Source organism: Protopterus annectens, chromosome 3.part1, assembly GCF_019279795.1.
Source record: "Protopterus annectens isolate FY-2018-M chromosome 3.part1, PAN1.0, whole genome shotgun sequence".
In the NCBI taxonomy this organism is placed as follows: Eukaryota; Metazoa; Chordata; order Ceratodontiformes; family Protopteridae; genus Protopterus; species Protopterus annectens.
In genome coordinates this window covers 65,132,807-65,150,168 of record NC_056732.1, presented here as the reverse complement: position 1 = coordinate 65,150,168, position 17,362 = coordinate 65,132,807, and the positions used below count along the sequence as shown (strand labels likewise).

The 17,362-nt window shown below is 39.5% G+C and overlaps 1 protein-coding gene across 1 annotated transcript in view; it reads right to left on the bottom strand.

Moving 5' to 3' along the window:
• Nucleotides 1–17,362, bottom strand: part of TBC1D31 (TBC1 domain family member 31) — a 1,335,355-nt gene that overhangs the window by 1,316,153 nt on the left and 1,840 nt on the right. The window lies entirely within an intron of this gene.

Sequence of the window (17,362 nt, the reverse complement as noted above, 5' to 3'; positions counted from 1 at the left end):
CTGGCCTACTCTCATAGTTCCTTATCCTGTGCTTAGGCGCTTGAGGCCATCTCTTCTCATACATATGCTTTCATACTTTCAAACACCTATCCATTACTCTAGCTTATTTTTGAACAATTTATTATCACATGCATTTCAGATCTCAAAATGTAGTCTGTTCCAAAATCGTGTTTCCCAAGTTATGAGCTTATTTCCTGTTCAAGTGTTGTTTATTTTTTATTATAAATCCTCCACAAGCATTTCTGAAAGAGTGGCTTAACTCATGTCCCAATATAATCATAGTAGTAGCTTCATCATTAGAAACACAATAACCCATGCATAACTTACTCCACACTAACCAGTAGCATATGCTATACCATAATAGTGATTTTAACCTGTCTATGTAATCCTCACATTGATCTCTTAAAATAAATTAAGTATATTTTCTTTGTACTGATTCTAGACTCTATTTGACTGAGGTGCATGAGCAATGTATCTGATATATAGGTGACCCGTCTTTTAATCAAGTGACCCACTAAATAATCTAAGGGTTTATTCCACACTGTTTCATAGAAAGCATTATGCTGCTATGGGAGAAGGTGTAAAAAGCCTTTGCTAAATGCAAACGTATCACCACAGAAAGACTTACAATCCACTGAAGTACTTACTTGATCACAGAAATCGACTGGAGATGTAAAACTACATCTACCATTCATAAATTCATGTTGTATCATATACGTAGGAAGAACTTGAGTCTAGATAATTACATGAAGCACTCACCATAAACTTGCATCTTTGAGATACTGTTGGCAACTGGATTCATACACAGACCCAGTTCCTAGGCTCACATTGGCACTTCTGATACTGTTCCCTTTACCATGTTTTCTTCCCACTCACTAGTTCCTTTTGAGCAATGCTGCTACACTAGCCTAAGCACAGAAAAAAATAAGCCTCCAAAGTATCCACCCCCTAATACAACCAAATATCACAACAAGGCACATATCACACTGCTAACCTCTGGAATTCACTGCAATATCTGGTGCAGTTTCAGCCACTGATAGAACAATTCAGCAGGTTCCTTAAGACTTATTTAATTCATACATCTTACTATCCAATTTACCCATTTTAATGTGTGATTTATTTTAGCAATAACCCACAACCGGGTGTTAGCATTGCAGGATTTACCCATGGCCAGTGTGGTTTTATCATGAGTATGAAGCTCTCATGTTAAGCCAACTATGGATAAATCCTGCGATACCCACATCCAGGAGTGGGTAACTGCTATTACACAAGGACATTATTTAATAAAGAAATCACTTACCTTTCTTAAATAATGCCTTTGTATAATAGCCCTTTAGTGTTCTTCCATCAGCTTTGTGATTTACTGATGTTCGGCACGTGTATGGTACATACATCAGCACACTTCCACAGTACCTCAGTACAGTGCTAGGGATCTGGCACAGAAAACAGCATACCGAAGTCTGTTTGCCTCAGTCTTTTTATTTTCAATTTATACTTTGGGAAAATGTGTTGAAGTCTGGGCATTTGAGAGGCAAGGTGAAAAGCAACTGTCCAGAATTTTGTAGAGTGTCCTGATTTTCTTCTCTTGCTTTGCTCTGTCCCTCTTAAAACAGTTGAAGATATTTTTTTAGCTTATCTCAGCAGAAAGTTCAGCCACTCAACAATAGCTAAGGAACCTGACTTTTTTCTATTTTCTATTGGGATGTCAATTTACAATGGCCACGCTGAATGGGGCGCTCAAGCAGTGTGCTTATTTTTGAACAATGAGGAGTTATAGTACAATAACAGTTTTACTATAAAATAATACTATTCTTGTTTTATTTAGTGATGCCTATAGCAAATCAAGTTGATGCCCAAAGTTTTTAAACAGAGGTGCTACTTAATGAACGTTTTACCTTTTAATGTTCCCTCCCACCTTCCCAACTATCAAGCCTCTCGCTGATGGACTTAAACGTATATGGTTTCTAGCAAAGGGAATTACCCAGATCTAATAGCGACAGAGAGAAAGAGAGAGAGGGACAGTCAGACACACGCACACAAACACACAGACACACACATCTGCGGGGGAGTTGACATCACAGTAATTGCGCTTACACCAGTAATCCTGTTATGACAGCATTTTTGTATGTATAGGTCCTAACCCTACTCCTGGTCAGGGGAGAACTGACTGAATACATCAACACAAGGACTCAAAATGGGGAGGGCATGCACACGCAGTGTCTTCCCCTTGTGAATGCATGTTCCCACGCACATGCTAATGAGAGTTAAAACCAAAATGGTGGCTTGGCAAGTTGTAGGTTTGCCTCAAGGAAATCTACTACACCACTCAGACATGGTGGCTGTAGGTATCCTTCTCTGCCCTCCCCACTCAGAATGAGCCTGTCCATCCTCCCCTGCCAATGCTGTGAAGTGCCTAAACTGGCTAATCGAACCTGGAGCACCTAGGCCACACTCAGAGCTTTATCCCTTGATGCTACTGGCACTGGCTAATGTTTTACTTTTCTATGTTGCATTTTTATTACAACAATCCTAGGTTTAGGCTTGATAATAAATTTGATTTTATTTGGTTCAAACAGTGACCTCAAACAAAATCCAGGATAGAAGTCATCTGGAAGAAGGATGTTGAAGACTGCCTGAGAAAAGAGGTTCCAGACCTAGAAGTGAAAACTGTTTGTTTTATCTGGAAAAAAAAGGTAAATACAGCAGACAAAGTACTAGCAGTACAGATGAACTATGGATGCATTCTTGAAAAAATCCAAAGTTTTACCACCACCCTGGTAATGCAAGTCTTTGGAGCCACTTCAATGAACTTCTACACCTTTCATAACTAAGGGAGACAGCAGAAGTCAATCATTTTGACAGGCACAGCTTGGATACATTCTTGCTCTATCTACATTTAGCAAAAAAAAAAAAAAAAGCTTTTGGTTCTTTTAGTGAAGACTGTTTTGTTATGAGGTGTAAAATATGAAAATGAATCTCTTAAATTACACTTAACAGGGAAGAAGCTAAGTAGTTTAACAAAGTAGTTCATACAGAAGTTGTATCTGAGATAAAGAAAAGATCAGTACTAAGGAGACCATATCTATTATGAAAAACATAGAAGACTCATGAGTTCAAGTCACATGACTCAAAAAATATTGCTAGCTGATATCACTACAACCACAAAAAGAAATACTTTCAAGGCAAAAACCTTTAATTTGGCCGAACTAGCCAGCTTGGATGGGGATAAGTTCTTCTGCAACAGATTCAGCACTTAAGGGAGAAATGGTGAATAGACTTTGCTTGAAGTTGAAATCCTAGCAAGAAGACATTTAATGGTTTAATAGTAGGAAAAAATGGCCATCCTCTCAAGCACACAGATTAGAGATGGCCTAAAAATGAACCTGAATGCAAAACACAGTTAAACCTGTATCCCAACAGGAAGAAACACATTCAAGAACCAAGGATAAATTACATTTTGATGCAGACAGATCTAATCCACTAGCCAGTGACAGAACTCAAGACACTTATTTTTTGTTTCCACATAGCAAAACATTCATAAATTCAATGAACAGACTGGCACTTTAGAGATGAAGGAACTATGCCACTGGGCTGAAGGCACACAGACACTGATGATGGGTAGTTGAGGGGAATGGCAGCAGACTGACAAACAGGAAAGCTTCCAAAGGACCAAATGCCATTGACAGATTAGAGTCAAGAACAGAGGCAAATGGGGTGCTTAAAGAATTACCTCCTGCCTGGCTCCTGCTAGAAAAGGAGTAAACTGGGGTAATGGGGGGGGGGGGGCAGATTTATTCAAGGATGTGAAAAGGTCTGCTTAACTTGGTGTATCAGGAAGCAATTAAGGAGTTGCAGCATGGAGCACTGGTTATGAATGCAATAAGATCCATCGCAAAGTAATTCCATCCCATAAATTCATATTGAAAACCCTTTTGACAATGTATAGTCAGTTCACAAGAAGAAACAAAAATTCCTTCTGAGTTGATCGAAAGTACTCTGTCAAGATAATGAACTCTCAGGCAATCTACCATTGTAAAAGACAGTCTACATGAGGAAAAATTATCTGGAGTCTACTTCGGGTATAAAAATATCTATATAAACATTTCCAGGCAAAAATCCTAAATCTTCTAGATGTTGCTGTATATTTGGGAGACATACATATATCTTCCCACAATTTCTTTGTGAATTGCTTATCCAGTCTCTCTTCCCAATCCTTTCTAACCTCTTCTGACTGACTTTTATAGTTATCATGCAATATTTTATACGATGTACTAATTATTCCTTTTTTAATGGCAGCTTCTATTCTAGATTCTGTTAAAAACTTTGCCAGTGCTGGTCTTTCATTTAAGACCACCCTATTTCTTTCTCTTTGCCTATACTCTGATATCAATCCCTGATAGGGAAGACAATCTCTAACATGCAGTCCAAATAAATTCTTGGCGTCTTCCCATTCTACCATCTTTCCCTCTCAAGTTATCTGTTCCTAATACCTTGGTTCCTTTGGCAGTTTTCTCCAATAACCCCCCCCCCCCTGTCTACTGTTTGTATCCCTAATTGCAGTCATCCCTATCTGCAGAATCTCCTTTCGCCATTCCCGTGTTGGTCTAGTCCTTAGAATACCTTCTCTTACTTTATAGCTATAATATTCTGCATGATTATTATTGTTCTCCTTAAAGGTCTGTATCCAGAATCCCAGTCTCTCCTCTTGAGCTTGTGACTTCTCTTCTGAGCTAGACTAAACCCTGCACTATGTGACCTACTTTCCCTTGAAGAGAAAATATTCTTCAGTTAATACATGGTCCAAATCCTTAATTGTGAACAAAAATAATCAGTAAATCCAGAATCTGTGATAAATTCATTACCCATACCTTCCTTGTCTATAGGACAAGATTCCTCTACACATTAAAAAGTATAAAACCTTAGCAACATTCAAACTTCAATTAGAAAAACAGGTGGGATCTACTAGATACTGTCTAAACACTTCTAATTCTGCCAAAATAAAAACAATATTCCATATCAATATTCCCTATTCCTTCTTACATTCTCTTTCTCCCTTTTCTACAACTTCTCATTATTTCCATTCCCACTATCTAAGCTACAATACTTTACCCATATCTCCCAAATTAACTCCATCTCTTAATACCATCTTCTAAACTCCTTCAAGGGTTCTTCTACAGCACTGTTGGCTAAGACTACAAATGGCCGACACACTTCTGGCTTAGTGCAAACTCCTGAACCTACTGTCTCAACAGTGGAATCTCCACCTTGTATTCAGTGCATCAATGGTAACAGATACCACTAAACAGCAAAGCTGGAAATTCAAATGAATGATGACATTTAGTCACCAACTTTAGATTTATTTTAGTGTTTCATTTCTAACCACTTTGCTGAACTACTAGCGATACAAAAACATAGGGAAAACATACAATTTTCAAATCCAATGAAATGCACTGTAAAATTTAATGAAACTATAATACTTAAATAGAGTACAACTGTCAGAAAAGTGGAATAATGTGACAGTAAAAAGTATGGCAAGCTGAAACTAAACAGAGATGAATCATGTTAAAGATCCTCACCTCCTGAGTTAAAGTATTCCCCAAACACTCACTACAGTGGCTTTGGTACCACTTAGCTCAAACACCTTCCCTACATCAAGGTGATTTCTTCCCTGTTTCCTGAAAACTGGAGCTATCTTTTGGCGCCAGAATCCACTATGCTGGTTATCAGTGTGATGTCCACAAAATTGTAGGTGTGCATTACTGCTTCACCGCTCCCTAAACATTTATTTATCTGAAAATAGCATAACTTTAATAATAACAAAATCCCTATATGGTCTTGGCAAACTCTATAACTCAGCAATCAAAATGAAAACGTAACTTCCTTAACCTCTGTCAGCCCCTCTACTTAAGCCCTTGGGAGTTAAATCAAATTTAAAATTAAAAGGGGGGAGGTATACCCTGCAAGACTAAATTCAATTGTTTCAGTTTTTCTGAGCTCTGTGTTGCAGCCAGTTGCAACAGTTTGGAAAGGTAGACTGAAATGACTTACTCCCCCGGTTAAGCACTAGCCTTTTATGCCTGTAGGTGCCATTTTCAAATCTATGTTCCTTGCATCCCAAGTTATAGCATTCCCCAAATGCTCATTCTGGTGGATTAAGGCGAGTCTCATACATGCCTGGCAATTCATGTTTTTCACTCAATTCTTGATTATTGTTTTAGCAGATATTGTCTGACTGTAAGTGCACAGAGACTTGAAATATAAATTGACCTATTTAAAAGAGGACCAGTAACCATACAGAAAGTATGCTGCAAAATGATCTAGTAGATAAGACATTTGTGGAAAATTTGCAAAGCTGATTGTGTCTTGCCACACTTTGTAATGCAGTTTCCCTACTATCTATGTGATTTTGTAGGGAGGTCAATTTATTAACAGAAAGCATTTTTCAAGATTTCTATCATTCATTGCACTGAAAAGCTGTCGTGTTTATAGTTAATATTCACTGATAAAGCTGTCAAGTAATAATTGCTCCAAGAAGTTTTGCGCGCTCAGAAAAGATGCAAATAGTAGTGATTATTATCTACTTAAGAATTCAGCTGTCAGAGCTTTAGTGTTATTCAGTGCATGACTAACAGCCGATTCCTCTTTATTGCTTGGTCTATTGGCCATACCAATTTTTACTGCTTAAAAAATGTTTTACTTATTACAGATCAATGTAACACCTCTTTTGCACCTGGGATGCTTACTAAAAACACCAGTATGCCTTATAAAATCCTTAAATAATGTAGCTGTAAATGTTATTTACCTACCTGAATTATACAGTTATATACACTGCTGCAAAATTTAATCCAGCTCTTGGCTCCTCTCTAGTGCTGTGTCTCTCTCCTAGCCCCTGAAGAGCTGCTGAAACCTAGATAAATGGTCACCATAACAAGGAATGTAATTCACTTACAATATTAGATGCAATGCGGCAAATAAGACCATGCAGTTTTGTTAAAATAAGTCTGCTATTGTGCCTTTTGTAGTACTGCACAATATTACTCATCTATTTATTTTATTTTATCTATTTAACATTTGTTAACCGGGAAAGTCCGACTTGGAACAAAGCCAATTTTCAGTGGAGGCCCTGGGAGAAACGCTCCAGATGCATGTCTTTGTAACGTGGGAGGAAATTGGAGCACCCGGTGGAAACCCACACGAACGCAGGGAGGACAGGCAGACTCTACACAGAAGGAAACCCAGCTGAGAATCGAACTGGAGAACCTCTTGCCGTGAGGCGAAAACGCTACCGCTGCACCACTGCGCTGTCCTCATCTATATAGAAATTGCCCTTATTCCCTCCTAGCTTCCTTTGCTTAGTTTTCCTCTCATAATTTTTATTTTCTCTTTCAGTACTACTTATCTCAAACACTTTCCCTAAATCAAAATGATTTCCTCCCTGTCTCTTGAAAACTGTTACTCTCATTTGCCATCAAAATCCAACATGGAGGTTTACTGGTGTGTCTTCTACATAATAGTTGGTGTAGGTGTGTGTGTGATTGCTTCACCGTTCCCCAACGGTTTATTTGGTGTGAAAATAGCTTAGCTGTAATTAAAAACAAAATCCCTACATGGTTCTAGTAAATTCTATAACTCCACAATCAAATTACAATCTTAATTTTCCTTAGCCTCTGTCAGATTATTTACTTAACCCCTTGGAAGTTAAATTACATTTAAAAGGGGGGGTATACCTGCAAGACCAAATTCAACTGTTGGGTGTGAAAACAGACAGTTTCTCCAAGGTCTGTGCTGCAGCCAGTCGCAAGAGTTTGGAAGGGTCCCACTCTGTTCGCCCTTGCTACACTTGGGGGCTTCCTACACTCCCCTGCCCAACCCCCAATTTCATTCCACTCCCATTTAGTCTAGATTTGAAACCCCTTTAATGCCTCCCCTGCAGAACATCCAATCATGTCTTTATCCCCCTCTGTACTTTACAGCATCAATTAACTCCCTTCCCCCCAAATCCCACAATCCTTATCATAACATAATCGTCCCTGCCCTTCACACCATCTATACAATTCCTATTTAATAACCCACTCCTCCTCCTGCCATTTTTTTAAATCCAAGTCTATAACTATCCACACACAACCTCTCACTATGTTTTACTTGCAACTCCTTATTCCCTCTCTACTCTTACTCTTTACCACTTAACATCCCTACCATCACGCATTCACCCCAACACACTCTACACCCCACATGACTAGCCAAACGCTCTCTAATGAACTACATAGTTCAACCAAAATAACACCAGCCTTATATTCTTTCAACAACATAAACCTCCTCAAACATCATACACTTTCACAACCTCAAAATTCTCAAATTAAAGCTAAACAAAACCCACACTTAAATCAAAATGGTTACCTCGCAGCCAGCACAATACCCTAATTTTAAAACTCATTGGTGACATCCACCCTAAACCTATCCAGCTATGAATCCTCAAACATCCCGCTTCACCAACCTTACAATTTCCACACAATACAATAACAGCTTCTTTTCCCTATACATAGTCTATATAAACATTAGAAGCATCTGCAATAAATTTCCACAATTTCAAACCTGGTTTCCTCTGCAGATATAGCAGTGTTAACTGAAACCTGGATCAAAAAAGAAATAAAAGACATTGACATACTTCTCCTCAACTATAACATACTCACGGCCAACAGACAGTGTAAAAGTGATGGTGCAGTATTACACAGGAATACTCTACAGTGATTCTGGTCACTGCAACCCCCCCCCCCCAAAAAAAAAAAAAAAACTGCTAAGGCTCAGACTTAACCATTACAAAACTCTGTCCATCATTGGAGTCTATAATCCACCTGTTAATCTCCACACTGCAGAATGTCTTTTCTGCTGGATCTCACCAAATATTCATTTAGAAAAATAATACTGAGAGATTTCAATATTGATTAGCTCCTTCTCTCTCTCTCAAACTGCCCTACCCAAGCAATAAACCTACACGGACTCTCACAAATAATCACTACTCCCACCCGCTTTAATAACAGTAATAAACAACAACAGAACCATAAAACATTGGATTTTTATCTCCATGCCACATGAAATTTCTACTTCAGGTAGCCTCTTGACTGCTTAAGTGAACATTTCCCTATTTACGTCTTAAGAAAGAAAACCAGTACCCAAACGCTACAGCACTTTAGCAAAACACATAACCTCATAAATTTTAACAAAAGACTCCTTTATAACCTACCAAAAACATTATGACTGGAGCATCCTAAAATACCTGCCTCTAAATGACGCAGTTGATTTGTTTAGTACTACATTTATGAGGGACTTAAATGAACTAGCCCCACTGAGGAAAAAAGTGCATTAAAGCTAATCCTGGCCCTGGCTCTACACAAAAATAAAGCAGCTAATCAAACTTGGGGATAAAGTTTGGGAAACGTGGCTTACCAATAAAATACATAGGTAGGTACTAGGCTATCGGCCCTAGGGCCCATACAAGCCTAGCCAAAAATGTACCCTGGCTTTCACCACCCAAGAAAATTATTTTCCTGTGCCCCTGTCGAGCAGAGCCACAGAAGTGATCCCCGGGGTGAATTTCCCATTTCCCATCCAATCATCAAGATTTTTCTTGAAGAGTGCTAATGAGGAGCTCTGTTTGACATAGATAGGTAGTCTGTTCCAGAGTATGGGAAGTCTCTGGGACAGGAATCTATCCCACCAGCATGTTCCGTTTATTGTGGTGACAAGGTTTAGGTCCCTAGAGCATGTAGCTCGGAGGGATTAGGATTTCTTTAAGTGGAGCATGTCCAACAGCTCTGGGTTTGACATAGCTTTGTATGTTAGGCAGAGATCGCCCCCGAGTAGGCGATATGCGATGGAGTAAAGTTGTAGTTTTTTGAGACGGTCTGCACAGGGCATCTGTTTTGAGGCCAGTAATCCTCTTTGTGAGGTATTTCTGTGGTCTTTCCAGTTGTTGTAGATGTCTTGTGAGGTACATTGTACTCTATAATGGGTCTAATGAGTGATGAGTAGAGGGGAACAATTACCTCTTTTTTTCTGGATGAGAATCCTTTTGTGATGAGATGAGCCACGTAGAAGGATTTCCTGACCACTGTGGCGATGTGATTATCAAAGGAGAGACTACTGTCCACCTGTGTCCCAAGGTCTCATCACATTTTCGGGATTAAGTAGACTACCAGCTATGTGGTAGTTTATGGGTACAGAGTTTTTACCAAAGGGGATGACAATACACTTTTTGGCATTGAGCTTCAGGCCATGGCTTTGACACCAGGTATCTGTCTCAGTGAGGCCCTTTTGTAGTTTGTCCACATCGTTAGGAGTTTTGATTATGGCTCCTAGTTTGCAGTCATCTGCAAACTTTATTAGCCAAAGACCTTCTGTGCTGGCCTGCACTTCAGAGAAGTAGATACCAAGCAGGAGAGGACCCAGGACTGAACCCTGTGGTACTCCACTTGTCACTGGTCTGATGCCAGATTTGGAATCCGCTACTTTCACAGTGTGGGTTCTGTCCATGAGCCAGTTGCAACCCATCTTGTGACATAGGGATTTATACCTAGTTTAGTGAGCTTATCTAGAATTCCAGAGTGGTGGATGGTGTCGAAAGCCTTGGCGAGATCTAGATAAGCTGTGTGCACCATTTTACCCTCATCTATGGCTTTGGTGACTGCTTCACAGAAGTCAATCAGGTTTAGGAGACATGATCTGCCTTTTACAAATCCAAACTGGGTAGGGTCCAGAATTTGGAGATTACCAATGTCTTTGTTTACGAGTTCCACGATACGTTCCATGGCCTTGCAGACCAGGCTCGTCAGGCTAATGGGGCGGTAGTCCGTAGTGGCTCCCCCTTTGTGGAGTGGGATAACCGTTGCGGTGCGCCATTCAGTGGGTACAAAGCCTGAGGGGAGGCTATGATTGAACATGGTACTTCGGTAGGGTGCCAGTTCATTCTGTAGTTCGTGTAGAACGCAGCCTGGGATATTGTCAGGTCCCATGGATGCTGTGTTCTTGGCTTTGGAGAGTGTTTTTTTTTTTACCTGTGCAGCCGTGATTATAGGAACTTTGCATTCTTCCGGTATAGAGATGGGCCCTCTAGGGGGTGAGAGGGGGGTAAAGTTAGCACTGAACTTATCTGCTAGGATATTGGCAATATCAGTTGGTTCTGTATATTTAGTGCCATTGTGCTGTAACTCAGAGCAGATCTGAGTGTTCCCATATAGATTCTTGACAAAGCTATAGAATGCTTTGCGGCTGTCTTTAGAGTCAGTGGCAATTTTGTTTTCATAACTAGCTTTGGAGGATTTTATGAGGGATCTCAGCTTCTTACTGAGGTTGACCAGGGAGTTCCTCCAGTCATGGGATTTTACTCTTTTTGCAACAGTTTCTTTCTTCTTTTGTAGAGTTTGTTTATGGCAGAGGACCACCAGATTGGCTTCCTTTTTTTGGAGGATAACATCTTGGTTCTATTAGGGTCAGCATGATCCATGCACTCGTGTAAGTGCTTATAAAGTGCATTTGTGTAGGATTCGGCAGTCATACCTCTATTGTCCATCTGCATGGGTGTCATGAAGTTTGCCACTTCTGTCTTAAGAAGTGTGAAGTTGGCTTTGGAGAAGTTTTTTACGATGGTTTCCCTAATTGGGGCTGGGGGTGGGATGTGGATGTCTAGGCTGATTAGCTTGTGGTCGGATCTGACCAACGAGGAATTGACCTCTGGTGTGGAACACGGTTTCCCATGTTGGTAATGACCAGGTCTAGGATATTGCTGCCCCTGGTGGGGTGAATAAGTTGATCCAAGGCGTTGGAATTTATGAATTCTAGAAAATGTTGAGCAAAAGAGTTGGTACATGAGTAGTTTTCCCAGTTAATGGTGGGGTAGTTGAAATCGCCCATTATTAGGGTGTTGGGTTGTACCCGAATACTTTCCAGTGTATCAAGAAATGAGGAGTGTGAATCCTGGGGCATGGTGGGGGGTCTGTAGCAAGCTACAATTTGGATTGTGGTCTTGCCCAGAGTTAGTTGCACTTGGATAATCTTGGATGCATTATGCTGTGCAACTAGCCTGGAGGTGGGGATATCCTTAACGAATATGGACACACCTCCGCCTTTAGTGCTTCTTTCTGGGTTAGGTGGCCGAAAGGTGTGGTATGAATTGAAGCATGGTAATGCAGGGGTGCTCTCTGGAGCTTTGAACCAGGTCTCTGTCACTGCACAGATGTCAATGTTCTCCATTTTAAGGAGTGCCTCGAGTGAGTGCATTTTAAGGTTTAGACTTCTAGCATTGAGTGGCATTACCCTCAGATTTTGCTTGCTTGTACCTGTTATGGTGGTGAATTTGTCATTTGAACCTTGCCTAAAAAAGGCACTATAGGGGTGGCAAAAGCCTTAGCCAGTATCCGGAATCCTAAGGGCGACAGGTGCAGGCCATCTCTCGCAAAGCATCGTGGGCTGTCGATCATGTTGTCCCAGGCAGACAAATACTGGATCCCCTTAGAATGACACCAGAAGCTTAGCCAATTGTTGAAGTCAATCATTTTGTCCTTGTACTGTGGTATCATTCTGGGTGATGGCAGGATGCTACTCAGGGTTAGGGTCATACCTGCCTGGGATACAAGATCGGAGAGCTCCTCCATGTCTCTTTTCATGTAGTCCAGGGAGGTACGTCTCAGGTCATTCACACCAACATGGACAATGACAGTGTCATATTTGTACTTATTGTGGAGTGACCTGAGTGCATGCGTTATGTGGCGGATCCTGGCACCTGACAGGCAGCTGACAGTAACTTTCTCCTTGTTTAGTCTAGTGAGTGGAACATCAGTGTGCCTGACTATAGAGTCACCTATGACTAGAGTGTTGGGTATGACATTGTTATGCCTTATGGGTGTCATTTGTGTTGTGTTGGGGGGTGGAGTTTGCTTGCGTTTATGCTTTGGATGTCCCTGATGCTTGGGCAGGTTTTTATTGAGAGCCTCTGCGAATGTAGGTGTGTGTTTTGTGTTTCTATCTGTGTGTTTTGGTGGTGTATATGTGTGTGTTTTGGAACACAGCCCAAAAATTCAGACTGCTCAGAAACCAAGCTAAGTATCAAATTAAGCTAGACAAAAACATAGTACACAGACCTGCAAAGCAAAACCTACAAGAATACGTCTCCCTACAAAAATGCTGGCACTCACCAGAAAAAGGAGTGAAACTCCAGACGAAGAGCAAATCTCAAATATCACTCTTCTCCTTTAAGCTTCAAATCCCCCACACACCCAGAACCTATTTATACCAACTCCAAGTTAACCATACCTTGAAGAAAAGGGAATACTGCAGGAAATGCCCATTTCAGGCTTAATATATGCAACTCCAAACTCCATTTTTTGGGCCAGTCAGTCATCTTTCAGGACTCGCTCTAGCAGGTCTTGACATTTCAAATAGTTACTCTAGAATCCTAAAGCTTTCTGGTTCTCCACAAATCAGTTATCTAAACCTGGCTGATCCACTCAGCCACTGCATACAGTTAAACCCAACAGTAACTTATTCAATATAGCTGATGCCTTTAACTCCCATTTTATTCAGTCAGTCTCATCCTTACCCTAAAACTTTCCCTAAAATAACAGCCAGAATTCTTCCCCACCTACCACCCCTATTCACAGTCTTGCATTCCATCCTATCCCCACCACTATCTAAAAAAAAAAAAAAAAAAAAAAAAATGCTACAAAAATCTGAAACCCACCTTAGCTCCTGACAACTTACCAGATGAAGACTTTAAAATGGCAGCTGAAGCTATAGACTACCCAATCTCAATCCCAATAAACCAATCTATCCTCCCACACACAGACAGTCACTTAACCAAACGCTCTATTTTCAGGCTCATAGTAATCCACTCCATTTTTTCAGTAACTGTTCCAATAAATGGGAGGTTTTAAATAGCTGTGTACTTTCCAATAGAAATGACCCAAAGAGGATTTCTGCTAAAAGGAGCAAACAATGGCTTTGTTTGCAGGAGTTGAGGAAACTTTTTTTCTTTAGAGGGGAATAAATTACAGTGAAAACAGATCCAAAAACTCAAGCAAGAAACCATTAACTATGAAGGGCCAAACCTACTGAACAGGTTTCTCCCACAAGGAGAAAATTATTTTCCTTATTTTGTCACAGCCTACAGTTACAGGAGTAACAGCAATGGGACATCTGGTAGACAGCTTGGATGAATTGGTTTTGGAAATAACATTAATGAGGTCAGTCGTATTAGCAAAGAAGTTACCTGATTTTCACATTCAGAGATAGAGAAAGCCTTTGAATTCAAGAGGCATGTACGATTACACACTCTATAACTTAAACAGCTTTTGTTCAATTTGTTAGAAATGTAACTGCAGTGATCTCCAGTAAGAGTAAATACAATTTATATGACCGGCTTTAGAGCAGCCAATCAACCAGCAAGCTTTCTGGCAGGTAGAAGGGCACTGCAGTACCCAGAGAAAAAAATCTACAGATATGGTGAGAACATGCAAATGCCATTTGGTACCCAGAAGTCAGAAATGAACACCAGATCTTGAAACTGCAAAACAGACATTTTACAACTAAGACACTATCGAAACATAACAGGGTGACTGTTTGTTTGAGAAATTTCATTAAACAAGTATTGTATCATCTTGCATTTTTACCCAGTTTAAGCTTATCCTCCATAATCAAGGCTTCCTCTGTAGGTATTGTAAACACTGTCCTATTAAACACTGTCCTTAAAGTTCAGCAACAATCCATGTTACATAAGCAACCACATGTAAAACACATACTTCTACTGACTAGTTAAACCAAACCAAAACAAACGAACAAAAAATACTTTTACTAGACATCTCAGCAACAATCCATGTTACATGAGCAACCACATGTAAAACACGTACTGCTACAGACTAGTTAAACCAAACAAACAAAAAATACTTTTACTAGACATCTGACTGTGTACTAAGGTCAAGGTCATTGTGTACAACTCGCAGCCATTTTAAAAACAGACTAATTGAAATCTTCACAAATGATGTCTTTCGGTTTTTTGCATTTTTATTTCTTTTACAATATCAGGCGATTTAAAGGTGGAAATTCAAGCCTAGAATTAAGTGATGTTCAGTCCATTGCAAAGGCTCTACAACCAACTCAGATTAACTTAAACCTATTTGGAAAACTAGGTCCAAGAAGCGTCCCACACAGTGTGCTAAATAAGAAATAATATGAATAAGGCCTAATCTTTCCATCAAGACAAGAAGTCTAAAGAGAAAGAATAAATATCAGTATCAATCCACATTTATTTGACATTTGTTTACCAGGAAATTCCGACTGGGCCAGAAGAAGCCAAGGGAGAAAAGCTCCACAAACACGATCTTTCAAAAATCAATTACAGATAATTTCAAAACACAAAGTATCACGTTACAGCACAAAAGATAGGACTGAAAAAGAATTTGTAATGAGACATAAAAATAAAATATATGTTTCATAGTAGAATGCAATGAAAAACAATGGCATGAATTTTAGAAAATATGTGAAGAAAAACAGTCATATTATTCGCTACATTGATTAGTATTTAATAAATGAGAACTGACACAATTCTAATAAGATATTTGAAAGAGATATCAGAGATTTCATAATTAGAGACAGTGACAGGAAATTGAGTGTTGTCTTAGTATGAGAGATGGTGCTCGTATTATGGTTATAGAAGGAAGTAAGGATGAAGAAAAAAGGAGATTATAAGAAAAATGCAGGGTAGGGAGTCTTCATGTTTTCACATTCTAAAAAACTAAAGTCAGCCAGTTATTTAACTCCTGTAGAAGGCTGATGAGGAATTCTGCAAACTCTTGCAGAAATAGTCTCATTTTTTTAATTGGAAAAAGGTAAAATGGTAAATAACCACAATTACTTCCAGCTCCAAATACACATTTAAAGGAGACAGCAGATGTACTTGAGAACTTGGAAAACTAAATATAAATACAACACCAAAACTATAACCAGTATTAACATACAACTATAAAATATTAAAAAGATGCATAGTCAAAGCAACTCAAGGTCATAAGTCTCATCTAACTGCCATTATTCTGTAAAATAAAAATAAAAAAAATGTAGATTATCTTTACCTACTTCACTTAATACATCAAGTACCAGGACCATCTTGTTTGCTGTGAACTGATATAATATTTTGTTTAACATTCCTATTATAAGTCAATCAATCATTATGTTCTGTTTATCTGACACGGACTGAAGACTTTATCCTGCTATACTGGATGAAAAAAGCAATGTGTTTATCATTGCGACACCAAAGTGCTTTATTTATTTTTAATGAAGACAGGTTACTCTAACAGGACAGGACTATATCATCCTTGCTCAGAGTTGTTGGAAGATGAAAGTCAATCTGCTTTGTGCAACATAAAGAAGAGAAAACCAATGCATGTACATAGAAACACTGACTGCAGCAGACTGTTGGCAAGGTAAGGTCACTGTATTTGGCAGCATTACTACAATAACTCTGTAAACATATGTTATTCTAATAAGAGCTTTAGTGGCTATAGTAATTTGAACTCCCTTACAAGCAGGAGACAGAGGTCCATTCTGGGTGGCTACTAGTTCATTTTAGTTTGAACAATTATTCAAATAATTCTGAGCTATTAACCACTACTTACTTTTCTGTTAAGTTCAGGAAATGACTACAGCTTATGGAGTGAGACTGCAGAATGGTGGTTTTGCAAAGGGAGTCTGACCACTGTACTTCAGAGAAATGGAGGTGGAGGGTCTCAGTCAGTGAAGTCCTTATACCTACTGGAAAAAAAACTTACATTTGAAAGAAAGGGGGGAACACCAGGCATGTACTACAAGTAAATCAGAGTACAAATATGCTATTTGCACCTAGAAATTATAGTCATATTTTTTCCACTAACAAGAAAAAGTGGATAGCTATCAACCAGGACAGAAAAGTATAAGAACAGGTTTTGATAAATGAAAAGAAGAAAATAACAGGTTTTTACACATGAAACCAAGCCTCGAGTACTGGACTACACTTTAACACTAGAAAGGTCACAGGTTAGCCTTCATTGGTAGTGTACAGGAATAAATCCCTAACTATGGCCCAGTCGATCCAAGTTCAAACAATGGCATGGTCACTTTACGGCAGAGTCATGGAGCATGGGTGTGCCCATCCTTGGAGAGTAGGAAAGATATGGCTGTGACTGGGGAAGTCACCCTAGTAGAGACCTGCAAGGCTTTCTGATTGTATGACAATATACTCAGGTAGCAAAGGTGGGATGAGCAAGTTGAACTGGATGCTGATACCTGCATGATGCTCATGCCACCCAGTTAGACACTTTGTGCTTGTTGCTCAACTCTCACC